The 16,175-nt window shown below is 36.1% G+C and overlaps 1 long non-coding RNA gene across 1 annotated transcript; it reads left to right on the top strand.

The window, feature by feature from the left end:
• The first annotated feature begins 8,856 nt into the window (after positions 1-8,856).
• On the top strand, positions 8,857-15,316 carry LOC116102324. Its single transcript, XR_004123085.1, has 3 exons — positions 8,857-8,974; positions 14,633-14,815; positions 15,200-15,316. It is a non-coding gene; the product is annotated as an uncharacterized LOC116102324 (long non-coding RNA).
• The last annotated feature ends 859 nt before the right edge of the window (positions 15,317-16,175 follow it).

Raw genomic sequence — 16,175 nt, 5'->3', positions numbered from 1 at the left:
ACTGGGGTATAGGCAGGAAATCGTGTTAAGGGGTTATTTCAGATACTCGAAGTGGGTGTGATGGATTCAGGTCAGGTTTCACCTATGGGCCAGGTTCTTACTAGGTGCCTTTTTGATGAAGCTGTGGGGTTATGTGAGTTCCCGACAGAGGTGTGAAAGAAAAATCTATAGTAGCTCTATGTAATGTTCCAGTAACAGTGTTGAGCTTCAGTAAGTATTAAAATAAGGTGAGAAACAAGTGCTTTGCTGTACTCCCAGATCCACGCTGTTCAGAGAAGCCTTGTTTAGCAGGACTCTGGGGCAGGATACTGAAGGTGTGGCTTGGATCACAGCCAATTTGAAACCAGAATGTTTAAACTTGAGTCTACTGGGAAAATGTGGTTATTAGCCTGAGCAGAGGGAAAAATTATCAAGGGAAAAACTGTGCAGGCATTTGTATGTAAGGCTAGAGTTCAGTAACCAGGGAGGCTGTTCTCCTTGCCTGTCCTCTGCCTTCAGACTTGGTTACAAACGAAGTCTTTTCTTCTCCAGGCTCTTTATGCCTCTCCTGATTTCTCATACCTGTGAGTTATTAAAATTCCGTGGAAGCTCAAAGCCTGAATCGTGTAGGTTCGTCCAAAGTTTAAATACTGATAATACTGATAACCCATGATTTAAGAAGGAGAAAAGTCAGAGGTCAATTGCAAATGCCATTTCAAGGCTGTGAGGCCGAATGCGCCTTGAAGTCACTGAAGGGTCTGAAAACCTGATTTCAGAAAATTGAGCTAATCTGACCTTGGCTAATTGACCCAGAGTTAGCTTACTCCCTTGCTTTAAACTGTCATCCTGGGGTCAGGGGCATGTACCTGGGTTCTTTCCCAGTAACTGAGAACATTTCAATTACATTTCTGTAGGGAATCGGTCTCTCACAGCCACCATTTTACAAGCTCTCACTACCCGTTGTGGGCCTTATCTAGTGTCAATCACCTGAAAAAAAAAAAAAAAGGAGGGAGGCGATGGACTCAGAGCAGCTCACAGTCTTGGAGGAAGGAGGGGGGGGCTGTTAGCACATGCGCACTCTTTTCACCGCAGTGCAGGGGTCTGCTCACGAGGGAGGGGGATTTCTTGGCACATGCGCAATGGAAACACACTGCAGCAGCTCCTTTCGCTCGAGGAGGGGGCTTCCTGGCGCCTGCGCACTCTTACTACAGCATTGCAGAGTCTACTTTGCGACTGCGCCAGTTTGGCAGCTTCTAGAAAGATCTAGGGCTAGTCAGGGGCGGGGGACAGAGAGGGAGTTGGGCTGTGGCGCTTTGCTCCAGCCCCTCCCTTCGCAGCTCTCAAGCCACAAGTGTTCCTTTGCTCAGGTTACTGCGCCAACAGGCGGCTGCTGCATGGAACAGAAGAGGCCCTTCTGTCCCCTGACAGCTTCTGACTGCAGTGTTTGTTAGGGCTTGGAAATGTTGGAAATGTGCAGTGTGGGTCACCAAAGTAGAATTCGAGTCAAATAACACATCCTAATTTTGGAAAGAGCAGCTGCATAGGAAATTTGGGTGCGTTGACAAGCTGAAGGTGAGCTGCCTCAGAGAAAGGATTACCTCAGCATTTGAGCCTGAAGCCCTTCAGCCTGCCCCCAATCCAGGACTCTATCCCCTGGGGCCTCAGCTCCTTGCTGGGCGTCTGCTTTAGAGCAACATTGTTAGAAATGCAGATTCTCAGCTCACTCCAGTCAGAAAAAGAAATCTGAGAGGGCCCACCCTGATTTTAACAGCCTTGGGCTGTTTTTTTTCTTTTTTCTTTTCTTTTTTTTTTTTTTTTTTTTATCTATATCCTCGGATAGACACTAAGGAGAGAATGTTGAGTAAACAAAGGCCTGACTGCATCCCAGGCACATTGCTTCCCCAACTCTGACCCTCATGTCCCACTCTCCTGTGGCTGACCAGAACAGGACATGGGTTATTTGAGCAAAACAATGTGATAGCCTGGAGCCTAGCACAGGATTTGGTCTTTCCAAAGCCTGTTTGTTAACACGTACAACGTAAAACAGTCTCTGTGCCTCCTTCTCTCCGTGTGACATGCACAAAAATTAAGGGAGCCTTTTAAAAACAGGGAGCCATTCTTGGAAAGCCTGTCACTGTCCACTCCTTGAGTGGCTGATCACCCCCCACCCCCAGTCATTTAGTATAGAGATGTTTTAAAAGATGATACGACACATTTTTCCTCAGTCTATATACTGGATTTATGTCCATATACCCGTGTTCACAGAAGTGTTGGTGGGCTCCTGTTCAAAGGACTATGGCTAAATATGGGGTAGAAGCTATGTGATAATGTGACACAGGGCGAGTTAAGATACTCACAGCCTAAAGCCAACTTCAAATTCACTCGACGGGAATTTTCCATACTCTGAGTGTCACAAAGGAAAAAAAAAGGCAAAGTTCAGATTCTGACTTTTTAATGTGTGTAATAAATTGTCAAAAATTCAATCAGACTTCAAATTAACTGTATTTTGTATGCATGTGCTGTTTATAGTCTGGGCAGGAGGTGAAAAAAGTCTTGAACGTGGAAATTATTCACATGTTGATGATTTTAAAGCTGTAGTATATAAGTTGTCCTCATTCTAAAACACAATAGAAGCAATGAGGTTGTATTACAAATTTCTTTTTTTTTTTTTTTTAGCTTGTACCTGAAAAATAGTTCTTCCCTACATTCTATTTCTACTCATTCTCATAAACCTTGCTTATGGATTGAGCAATTTATTTCTAAGCTCATCTGTACCTTTAGTTGTATTTTATACTTTACGCCACCAAACGACGACTGACTCAATGTTTTACTTGAAAGCCACCTTGCCGTGGGTCACACATCTTAGACAGGTACTTCAATTCTTTATCAGTGAGTATTTACTAGATTTTTGTTTTCTAACCTCTAGTCAACTGAAATTTGTTTATTTCCCTCAGTTTTTCTAACACCTTTTAAACTATGTTTCCAGTTTATGCCATTCCATTTCAAAGTCTGAATTGCTTCTTTTTTTACTGAAATGTTTTACTTTGGGGAGTGTGTTCATGTGTGTGTGTGTGAAAGAGAGGGAGACAAAGAGACAGAGGGAGAGGGAGAACAAGAGGGAGAGAATGAAATATCTATGAGACTCACTTTGTCCCAGCTTCTTACTTCAAACAGCACTCAGCCTGGACATGTCCTGGGATTTCTGAAGTAAGTTGACTCTGATGAGAGTCAGAACCTTCTGGGCTTAATATCTTAGTGACACATTCTAGAAAAGAGATCACTCCTCAGCATGAGGATTCTGAAGATTCCCAAAGGCCGATGCAATAGTCTGAGCCAAGAACACAGCTGCATGTGAGGGAAGAGGCACTTAGTATTTGGATTTCCCACTTCTATACTTTTCTACTTGTGCACTGGATGCTAATTATAAACACATACAGTATTAAAACTCAATAATTACTGAAACAGAGAACATTTTTTTCCCTGTTCTTTTGACAACAAAACATAACTTAATTTTTTTTTGACTTTGTCATTTTCTGTTGAAAACAAAAGCTTTATTTTCCTGGATCCTACACATTATGGTTTTTGCCCATATTCCATGAGCATTTGTGTTTATTTTCTACAAGGATTTCATTGGATAAAATTGCTCTTTGCACCCTGAATTGGTTGGGTTGTTATTTTTAATCTTTTATAGAAATACTTTATAGATTCTGTACAAGAAGTCTTTGTACATTACAGGCCTCACAGATTTTTTATTCTTAATAACATGATCCTCTCCCTATTTTCTAAAGGATTTTTGTATTAATTGAAATTTATTTTATGAATATGTGATAAGACAGTCCATTTTTTCCTAGAGGAAATAAATAGTAAGTTATCCAAAAATTAATTTAAACTCTGGTACTATCTGATTTTAAACAAAAAAGAGATGTGATCATACTATAATGGATTTCTATTATTTTCTTTACAAATATTTGTCATATTTTTACCTTATACTCCACTTCCTGTTATTTTCTCTATATAGATTTCTTCTAAATTCGTTCACATGTAAAAACAGTGTCCACATATTTGTCTCAAACCATTGAAAATACAAGGGGTATGAGTGTTTTAACTCAAAATCTTTCAGGGTGCATTTGAAGTAAAACAACTCTTTTAACCACACTTCAGGCAAATTAGGATTGATTAAGTCTTTCTGGAGATACACCTATTTATTATGTACTTTCTGTTACTGGCAGAATTTCATGATGTTCTAACCCCACTGTCATTTCTTCTAAGGTCAATGTTGTGGTCCTTCTGTAAAGAGGACTCTTTCATCACCTACCTTTCATTGATTTGTGAGTATTCATACACAACTCTCACTTTATTCGTTGAGTTAAAATATGTCGTTATCAGTATCAGTTTAAACACACAACAGTGCCTAGGATCCTATTCAGAATAAGCTATTGCATTTACTTATCATGGCACCTTGAGATTGTTCTAGAAGGCTGATTTCCTGTTTCTGATTTTGGTGCCTTTGTAGGTCTCTAGCCGAATCTTCTGCAGAAAACCTCTCAACCAGGACATATTAGGTGTTACTGTGATTTCACTGAACACTGTGATTTCTAGTTAAGAAAGCCCTTAAACTCTACCTGAGAAATTTACGTTAACCTGTTCTTGAAGAAGGCTTGGTAGTCCTGACAACTCTGTTTTTAGTTTTAGTTAAAAATCTACAGTGTGTGTGAACTAACAATACTAAAACATGTAGAAAAATCCCGTAAAGCAATTCAACATCGCCATCTGCCACCCAGAAATGGAAGTACAGGGTTATGCTAAACCTTAGGGCTGAGAACCCAGACTCTAAATAGTGAGATACAAAGAGTGAGCAGATTCCGATTCTGGAAAGGGCCCAAGAAACTAATGCTGATGAAAATCAATGAGGATCAAGTTTAATACAAATTTATTTATTTTTTAAACTATAGGCATATGACTGAATCTAAGGGCTCTGGCATTTGAATTTTGAGTTCAGCACCAGATTGGGTACCTAACGGAAATCCTGGCTCCAAAACAACAGATATCAGTAAACCAGAGACCAGGAAACAAAAAGCAATAAACCAGAAACAAAGGAATAGTTAAAAGTTTGACACATAGCATTCCTTTCTATTTACTTGCATGCTGTTTTTTTAAACAGGAACATGTTCAAAAAGACCATTAACAATGCACTCAACTTTCTATATCCACTCTGGGCACTCAGGAAAAAGGGCATCTCAACTGAGGAATTGAGTTCAGCAGGTTGAACTTTAGGCACATCTCTGGAGCATTTTCTTGATTTACAGTTGATGTGGGAGAGTCCAGCTCACTGTTGGAGTTGCCATCCCTAGGCTGCTGGTCCTAGGAAGTATAACAAAGTAGGCTGAGCAAGCCATAGAGAGCAAGCCAGTAAGCACTATTCCTCCGTGTGTCAGTTTCTCCCTCCAGGTCCCCTCTCTGAGTTCCTGTCCTGGGTTCTCTCAGTGGACTGGGACCCAGGCTATGTAAGCCAGATGAACCCTTTTCTCCTTTAATTTGATCATCATGTTCTATCATAATAATAGAAACCTTACCTGTGAAAACTAACATTTTCAATTGAACTCAATTAAGTCTACATATTTCTAAACAATTGCCACGAACAATTCTATAGCTAATATATAAAGCTAGCTATGTTTGATAGCCAGTGTTGGATAGGCAGAACCTTGCTGTATTTTTTTATCACTAGTTAGACATACATTTTTTTTTATTTTGTAATCTTAAATATAAATGCCTCTTAATTTATTTGTAGACTAACAATATACTTGATTCATTGTGTTTCTGTTTCTCAGAAAATACAGCCAAAAGTATTATTGTAACAGGCATACTTGTAAGCTTCACAAGTAATAAGATTGTTGAGCCCCCAAAAGACCACTATGACATAAATTCTATATTAAATGTAGATAATAAATGCACAGTGTTCAGACTTCAATCTTAGCAACGCTCCTTGAACTAGCTAACACAGTTCATCTGATATATTTATTTAGGGTTAAGTGCTTACTGTTCTTACTCCTTATTTATTTTTCTCTTTGATAAATTGTTTTCACATTTTAAAAACCATTCATTACTCATGTTAGATTATTGTGTGTCAACATGCATATAACTGCAAACACACGAATATTTTTCAAATAGTTAGCTGTTTTTAGTTTTACTCTATCACACTTAGACATTATCAAGGATTTGACAAATTGGAAATATTTCTGATTTCATGTAATGAATTTACCTGTCAAAAATATACAAATGCTATTTTAACTTAAAACATAATAATTACATATATAATGTACATACATGTTATGTTAAAAGGTAGGAAGTTGATATTATTTTACAAATATTGAAAATACCCACATCTCTACATTACTAAGTATGAATTTCATTACTACCTTTGTTTGATTTTATAGAAAATAAATTTAGTGAATATTATGACTGGGAGTTGCCTCCAAGATGTGAGACCTTGGTGATTTTTTTGTTTGTTTGTTTTTGTTTTTGTTTTCCATTTTATTTTACTTCCCAAATTTTAATTATACATATACAGGTATTATTTCTGTATTTTGTAATGTAAACTATTAAACTATTGGTTTAATAGAAAAAAATTACATTCTATTATTTTACATTTTTTTAAAGTATTGGTTTAATAGAACTTAATGAATTTTAAGAATTTTAATAGAATTTAATAGAATCTAATGGTTAAGCATAATAGGGTAAAACTAAGTGGAGGAAAATATTTGGAAAATATACAATTTTTATTTTAACATTTTGCGGTTATTGATGTGTAATTTTTTCATTCTAGAAACTTTGTAAAAGTTCTTATGTCCTGTGTAGCCTATTTTCTTAACATTTCAGTTTTAGAAAATTCAAGAACTATTTGTAAAACAAAACAAAACAAAACAAAATGAAACGAAACGAAATAAAACAAAAAAAATATGTAGGAAGTGTGAAAACTGATATTTCCTTAAGGATCAAAGCTTCATTGTGTTTTGTGCTCCACAGATAGTTTTCAATTGATTTGGGGTGAATTTAGTGACTGTGTAGCAGACCCTTCCTCCTGATCTGGCCTCTGCAGTGGCCCCTGGGGACTGATTAGTAACAGTGCAAACCAGGCTGGTTGGTCATTAATGCTGGTGAGCTGGTAAGTGTCTGGACTGTAGCGGGCTCAGGAGTAGGGAATGGTGGGAAAGTCACGTGTTTGCGGCACCTGGAAGGCATCTGGCAAGGGCCAATCTTAATCTGGCTCTCCTGCATCAGCTAGGCAGCCAGGTGCTCAGCATTTGCTGGTCCTTGCAACAGTATAGAAGTTTATAAGCCGGGGTTAGCTTCCAGTTCGCTAGGTACTTTTCTTCATTCTGGCTGGACCTGAAACTTCCTGTCCAGTCCTGTTTTCTGACCGATTCTTACCCTCGCCCTCCTCCACAATACACAGAAGATAAACTGTATTTCAGTATTTATCAAGTTTCTATTCATGCACAAGTACATAAAGTTCATACAGTAGTAGTATCTGCACTTTTTCTTCAGTTGGTCAGCATATTTTTTAAAAAAAATTACAGGTTTTAATTATTTTCATTGTTTTTGTTTTGCTTAACAGCAAGACTATCTTAGTTTTACTAAGGAAGTCTACGACTGATTTTCTTTTCTTTACATTGTAAACAGCTAGTTGCTACTCTGTTTTTCATCGTTCTGAATTTAAAGAAATAAATTAATGAAAAAAGACAAAAAAGAAACAGAAAAATACTGAGATCAAAATCCTTTATGTTATTTTGGGTTTGCGTCCATGTACAGCTCTGGAATTATTTATAAAGTGTTCAGAAGTAGATGCAGGTAATCATTTCACTATATAGGCTTTAGCATTTTTGAAGAAAAATGATAGAATTCAAATTTTACATAGAAAATAATATAAAATGAAAAGTCACAGTCTGATCTTTGAATTCTGAATTTTGTAAACATCACCTGTGTTTTTTCAACCTATGTTTGCAGAATAAGTGCATGTATTACTATTGATGTTTTAAGTTACAAAAGATGTGTACAAAGATCATCAAGTTAATTTCAGGTAGATGTATTGTGCCATAGCATAGTCACACATTACTATGAGTGCCCCTTTCGATTGGATAAAATTTTCCTATTCAAAAGACATATGTGTGAGGTGTTGTACTAAGTTTTCAGTTAGGAGTACTAATGGTGCACTAGACAAATAACTTGAAAGACTCAAGAAGATTAAGTGATAACAAAGGACTATATTCTTCTACCATTTTTTCCATTGCTTTGCACAAATGCTTATTCTTACTTTGCTGTTATCCTGGAATTGTTTACTATGTATATTTTGATATTAACAAGCAATAGATTATTTATAATATTTAGAAATATTCTTTAAGTATATGCAGGGATATTGTTACCAAATTACATCATTATTTGATTAGTATATACTTGTTATTTTCCATTTTATTTGGCTTAGTTTGCATCTATGCTTGCTTCAATTTGCAGATACCATACTGAAATACCTGTGCATTTATTGGCACTATGAATATATTATTTTGTAGAGCTTAATTTAGAATTTAATTTCTAGGTCAACAGATGGTCACCCTTAAATCTTAACTACATATGAGCACATGGGAACCAAATCCGTATTATTTTTTACTTTAGTAGTATCTTACACTATTATTTGTATGTGACAGAAGAATAAACTTTCATATCCTGAGTATCCATATGTAATTTACAAAGTATATTATTCAGTCACTTTACATTAGCAACAATTTAAATATTGTATAGTGCATTTAGCTATAGTTGTCTCATTTCTTTGGTAATATATGTTTTCACGTGCAGATTCACTGAAAATGCAGAGTAAACCAGAGAGGTAAGGACAGAAAGTAACCTGAGAGGGAAAATATCTGCTGTATGAGGAAGAACACTGATAGAAGCATTCCAGGATTGAAGAGGATGTGGTAATATGAGTGTTGACATGTAAAAGAAGGTAATCTGCTAAGATTTTGTTGTTTCCCTGTTTGTTTTTAAAATACTTATTCTCAAGAAAGTTTAAATTCTTATTTCAGTTTTTTAAAATTGCAATTCATCCCTCTTGCAGTCTTTTCATCATAATCAAAATATAGACATTATTCTGAGAAAAAGGGATATCTTATTCCTTTCATTTTGGAAGGTGAGATGTCAGAAGCAGAAAAAATGCACCATACATCTTGTTAGATTGCATATGCAGCGGTTACTCAAGTCTTTTTGTTTTTACTATGTATTTCTTTTTGAGATTATAATAGAATTACAACATTCCTCTTTAGCTTTTTCTCCTAAACCCTTCCATATACTCTACCTCACTCTCCTTAAAATTTGTGGCGTTTTCTTTCATTAAAGGCTATTATAAATATATATACATATGCATATATATTTTTTGCATAATAATTATTGTATATACATCTTCAGCAATGACCATATTCTTAAATATATCTGTGTTATTTAGGCATGGCTCAATTAAATTTTGAGTGTGGCACAGAGGATTAGATTCACCTGCTATTGAATAACATATGTTAACAATTACTTGCTGTAGTATGCAATATTGAATAGAACCTTTTTGATCAAAATCCGACGAATAAGATTGGCATGGTGGTTCACAGCTACACTTCCAGGACTTGTAAGCCTGAGGTAGGAAGACCATTGAATTTGAGAATTGCCTGGGTTACTTTGAGAGACTTTTCAAATCTCCCAATTTCGCAGTGAGAGAATATGTTGCATACTTATCAATCATTTTATTAGAGATCATGAGAAGTTTCCATGTTGTCAAAATGAAAACAAATCCTAGGTAAAGATAACCTGGGAGGGCACCTTTACTAATCCAAAATATGTCACTAAATTTTAAGCATCAGACCTCAGTGATTTCACATGTCATTTCTCTTACACTTCACTTTTGTCTGATTTTCTAATAATTCTTACTCTTTACATTCATGAATTTTCAATGCAGGGTATTCATCTCTCACATTTTCACAAGTCATGGGTAAGCAGACAGTTTTCAGAATAACTCCTCTTTAGAATTATTCTTAAATATGTTCCTGAAGGGACATGGAAACCCATAGAATTACTTAATTTCTGATATGGCCACTGTGATGGTAAGGCTTGAACAGTGAAATAAAAAGTCTTGGATTTGAAAATATTTTCTAGATACAATATTTTCTAGAAAGCATTTTGTTTCCAGTTGGTATCCTGAAGTTAGAAGACTCCATCATACTATTATACTTAATAAAAATCCTCAGAAACCAAACATAAAAGGATCATGTTGGTTCCTAGAACTTTGCTTGGCAAAGCAGAGTCAGAAGCTGTTCTTAATTATGTCACACTTTAGAAATCATAAAAACACACTACCGGTGTTCAGGTATTTCGTCAACAAGATCATTTTGTGTAACTGTAGGATGGTGCTCAAGGCAGAGAATTGGTATTGATGAATAACATTAACAAAACTATATACTGTTTTCTTACAACAATTTAAATACACTATAAAATTGTATCACATGGACATATTTGTATCACATGTATATGCACAAACCCCCTTTTCTGCTACATGGTTTTTATTACTATCATCTTCCACCTCTCCTAACCTTCAAAGATTTATTCTCTATAACTCTATATTTAGATTTTAAAACATTATAAATTAAATGATATAGAAGGTAATCTTTTAGACTGTGTGTGTATGGGCATGTTCATATGACACGTTCTATGTGTTTTGCTGTTTGTGAGTATGGGATGCATATGAGGAATTTGGAGGACAACCATGGGTGTTTGTCCTTGCTTTCCATCTTCTTTAGAATGAAGACTGCCCTTCTTCAGCACTGCTTATATCAGCTTCAGGGAATTATTTTGTGCACTCCCGCCATCTAGCTATATGAGTGCTCAGATACTGGTGAGGTTTTACTGGGTTTCTGGGAAATCAAACTTAGGTCCTCTAGCTTAATATCAAGTCCTGTCTTCACCCACTATTCTACCTCTATAACCTTCTGAGGATTTTTTACTCTGATTAATTCATTGAAGTCCATATATTGTTTCAAAATCTATTATTCGTTATTACTGAGTACTAGAGTACTTTATTCCTTTTCATTTTCTTTGCCCATTTAAACATTAAGATTATTTTCAATTTTGAAACAGAAATGTACAACTACTATGAATACTTGTCCTCATGTGCACATAAATTTTCATTTTCTAATTAGGATAAGTGACCAAGAATGAGATTGCTAAATTATATGGAAGGAACAAACTTCATTAAACATTACCTGAAAGTATAGGAATCCCAAAGGATAGCTTCCAAACGTAACTGATTTGCGGAGATGGCTGATTACATGGATAGTCCCTCATTCTTTAAATGCTAGAGCATCAGTCTTCATCCTTCTGGCTCAGGACAGCATCTGACAGATGTTTGTAAAGCTGAATTATGAAGGACTGTTCACCCTGTATTGACAGAACTTTCGGTCAACTATTCTGCATAGTGTGTCCTTTTCCTGGAAATTATTTTTGTCTGTAGATTAATTAAGGCGATTCTTGCCCAGTGGCTATCTGGTGCAACTCCATTGATGCTCAGTTTTCTCTTTGAACTAAAAAGGGGGTGCTGTCATGAGCAGACATATCTATAATCAAATGATATTTTATAAGGAAGTGACCTGAAAAGTTTCCTTCTTTCTGTGTGTGTTAGATTTACTTAGGCTTATGTTTTCTTCAAGAATATGGTTCACCGTATCAAATGTTCTGTGTTTAATTGAAAGATGTAATATATGAAGCATAAAATTATGCAGGTGACAATCAAATAAAAAGTGTAAATAGTATATGGAGTAAATCTAACAGTATACATTATTAGTAGTTTTTCCCCATTTCACTAAGCATTTCAATGTGTTATTGGAATTTCCAATTAAATCTTTCAGTTCACCTCAGATTCTATTATATTTTAGTGCATGCATTTAAAGAATCATTGTGTTGTAACAAGTGGTTTTGTTTTCTAGTTCTTATTACAAAGGAATATATATATATATATTGCTATAAAGTAGCATTTAGCTCTAGTATTATCCTATATAAACTTATCTTAAATTTTAATTAATATCAGTAATTTCTTTTAATTTTAAAAGGCTTGTGTATATGCTCTTGTGTTTATTCAATTTATGCCTTCATATTTTCATATGAATCTACAGATTCTTTTATTTTCTTTTTTTCACATTTTAGTGGAATGTTTAATCATATATTTTTAAAATCCCAAGCTCAGTTATTTCAATCGTTCTTAGGAAGCTTTCACATAAGCATGATTTTCTTTTCTTTTTTTTTTTAAATTTTTCTCTCATGTATTATACATGATTGAACTTTCCAATCCACCACCAGTCTCTCCATCCCACCTCCCTTCTCCTCCAGATCCTATCTCTCTCTCTCTACTCCCCTTGAGAAAAGAGCAGGTCTTCCAGGGACATGAATCAAACATGGCATAACAAGCCACAATAAGATCAGGAACATGCCATCACACCAAAGCAGGACTAGGCTACTTTGTAGGAAGAGAAGGGTCCTGTAAGTACTCAAGAGAAACAGCCCCAGCTCCTACTGTTAGGAATCCCACAAGAACACTAAGTTACTAAGCTATAACATACATAGAACCTAGGTAAGAAGACCCATACAGGCTCTGTGATCTCTGAGTCTACAGGAGTCCTGGTAAGTTGATTCTGTGGGCCATTTTTTGGGGGGTTTCCCTGACCCATCTGTCACCTCCATCCTTCCTCCCCCTCCTTATCTGGACTTCTTGAGTTCTGCCTAATGTTTGGCTGTGGGGCTCTGCATCTGCTGCCATCAGTTGTTCGATGAAATGAAGTCTCTCTTGTCTCTTTGATGATGATTATTACTCAGGTCTCCGAACTCTCTGCAAGAAGGACAGATTCTAGGTTTTGTGACTGTGTTGGTGTCCCACATTACTATGAATTTTTGCTAAGATTACTCTCAGACTCTCTGGAATTTCTGTTGCACTAGGTATCTATCTCATCCTCCCAAATGTCCCTCAATTCCAATCTTTTCTCCTAGTATTTTCTCCCTCGGATCACTTCTGTTTCCAACTCCACTTGGCCACAGTTCACCTATAAAATCTATGTTATTTCTCCTTTCCAAGGAGATCCCTTGTGCCCCCATCCCTACCCACACCTTCCTTGTTGCTTAGCCTCTCTGGGTCTGTGGATTGTGGCATGATTATCCTTTAGATTATAGTTAATATCATTTTAAAAGGAGTACATACTGTTGGGGTCAAGGGATGGCATCATAAACCACATGAACACTGATCTCAGTCACACATAGATAGTTTATTACAATTCCTCATAGGACTGTTTAAATAAGGCCATGGTCCAGATTTAGCAACTGAATCATGACATCAAGATTCTATAGGGTTTTTAAGCTCCCAAATCCACAAAAATCTGTGACACATAATTTCACCAGTCAGGATTTAAGGATAGGAGATTTCCTTAGGAATATGTTTTTGTTGTACACTTATCCTGTTTGGAGTATTCAACTATGTTAGGGACTTGTCTTGTCTAATACACATGTACCAACTTTTCTACCAGGATGGGACTTGACAAACTCTCATGTCTTAACTTGCCATCTAGGATATCAGTTATCTATGTACATGCCTCTTTTTGCCAAGTAGAAATTCAGTTCTCAGGGAGTTCTTAGGAACTTAAACTTTATTCGACTACTACTCAACATGGAAGTCTTATTCCAAATAGTTTCTTATATAGGTGTAGGTGTTTCTATTATGTTGGGGTCCATCCAAGGGGCATAATATAAAGCCAAATACCATAAAAGCTCATACATAGGTGCAGAGAGGGATGGTGGTTGGTTTAGGCCCAAGCTTATTATGGGTAACTATACAAAACAGTTTTACTGATTTCTATCATCATTGCTACACAAGGACACAGAACATAACAGGATATGCAATCAGTCTTGGCATTAGAAAGTATCCTAGTAACAGCAGAAACATATGAGAAAGTTTCTTTGTAACGGCAGGCAATCCAGGTAACAATCACCTAGGCATTAACATTTTACTTAGGTCCTAACCTAAAACATACCATGTGTGTCTTTCTGTATCTGGGTTACCTCACTCAGGATCTTTTCTAGTTCCATCTGAAGTGGAAACTTAAAGGTTCTTTGGAAAGTCAGTTGGATAGTGTTTTGCTGGGGCAAACATGTGAAGGAACATTTCATTAAAGTAGACACTCATGGAGGACCCACTCATGGAGGAATGTTTTGTAGATCCATGCACAGGAGAGGATGGTCTGCTAAAGCAAGCACATGAAAGGACACATGATGAAAGATTCTTTGCTAATGACAAGCATGTATTGGTCTGCTTTACATTGGGTAGCTGAGATACATTTGTCAGGGTGCCTTAGAAAGAAATGATGTACTGTAGTTTGTTGCTGGTTGGATGCATGTGGAGAACATGTGATATTTGGAGGGTACAAACAGGACTCCACAAAGTGATGGAGACAGTGCTTGACTTGCTAGCTGTGCAATGCTTGTGGATCTCTCTGAGAGAGGCACAGCTAAGAACTTAACTTCTTCTGGTGTTCCTGTTGGTCCCTCCTGCTGACATGAGCTTAGGCTAAGGCCTGGCTGTCTCTGCTAGGTTGTGTCACCACTGCTGATAATCTGACTCTACTGAACTAACTGGACTGCTGGTATGTGCATGAAGTGTTGCTAGTGGATCAAACTGCCATAGTCTGCTAACCTGTGAACTGAGCTGCTGATTTCCAGACAACACAGACAGGAGTTGCTCCAAAGAACCTTTGTAAAAAGGTCCACTTTCCCTGTATCCTTTTTTTCCTACTACTTCTGGTGGATGGTGGATCTAAGGAAGGTTAAAGTATTTAAGAACCATCATTAAAATTAAGAGTTGGAAAAAACCAAAGTTATATCTACCTATTGCCTGCAAATGTCATGTGTCATTGTTTTTTTGTTTGCTTGTTTGTTTGTTTTTTGTTTTTTCGAGACAAGGTTTCTCTGTGTAGCCTTGGCTATACTGGAACTCACTCTGTAGAACAGGCTGACCTTGAACTCAGAAATCCACCTGCCTCTGCCTCCCAAGTGCTGGGATTAAAGGCGTGCACCACCACCACAGAGCATGTGTCAATGTTTTTAACAGCTGAATTCATTGTGTAAATTTATCATATTTTCTTTAATTATTCTTTTCAAGAACATATAGGTTATTTCCAAGTTCTGGGTATTAAATGAATAAAGTTGCTATGAACATCTTTGAGGAAGTATCCTTGTTGAATGGAGCATCCTTTGAATATATGTCCAAGAGTGGTATAGCTGAATCTTGAGGTATAACTCTTATGATTATTCTGAGAAACTACCATATTAACTTCAAAGTGGCTGTACAAATATAGACTCCTACTAGCAGTGGAGGAATGTTCCCCTTGATCCACATCCTTGTAATTGTGAACTCTCACTTGTGTTTTTGATCTTAGCCATTTTGAGAAGTGTAAGATAGAATTTCAATATCGTTTCATTTCGTATTTCCCTGATGGCTAAGGATGTTAAACATGTCTTTAAGTGCTTCTCATCCATTTGAGATTCCTATATTGAGAATTCTGTTTAGATCTGTACACCACTTTTAAAATTGGATTCTTTGATTTGTTAATTTTCTTTCTCAGATTCTTTTATCTTCATTTTAACAAATTTTCTTTTTAAATTTCTGTGTTTAGTAGACCATATCCACTTTAATAGTAATTCTACCTGTTTTTCTTCTTTATCTGCATCATTAAGGACTGATATCATCTACAATATTCAAATATCTTCTTTTGGGTTATGCATGTATACTTTTAATTCTAATGATTATTTAGGGTTTATATATGCATATTTAACTGATCACATTCTATTTTGCAATATATGTCTATCACATAAGAGGCATAATTTCTTTTCTTTCATATTTGTGATCAGTCACATATTTACTTCTATTGATTGTTTTATATTCTTCTGTCATCAATTTGTCTAGACAATAAATTGTTTGCTAAATGTATTTAAGTAAAATAAAGTTTTTTCTATATTTACTCAAGTAGCTACACATATTTATAAATTCCTTTTTGTAGAGGTGGACTTCTTTCTCTTAAGTTCCTCAATTTCACATTTCTTATTCCAAAGTTTAACTAGTGACAAATCATTATAAT

Source organism: Mastomys coucha, unplaced genomic scaffold (assembly GCF_008632895.1).
Source record: "Mastomys coucha isolate ucsf_1 unplaced genomic scaffold, UCSF_Mcou_1 pScaffold21, whole genome shotgun sequence".
Taxonomy (NCBI): domain Eukaryota; kingdom Metazoa; phylum Chordata; class Mammalia; order Rodentia; family Muridae; genus Mastomys; species Mastomys coucha.
The sequence above is the reverse complement of the archived record's forward strand: the minus strand, read 5'-3'. Positions and strand labels throughout refer to the sequence as shown.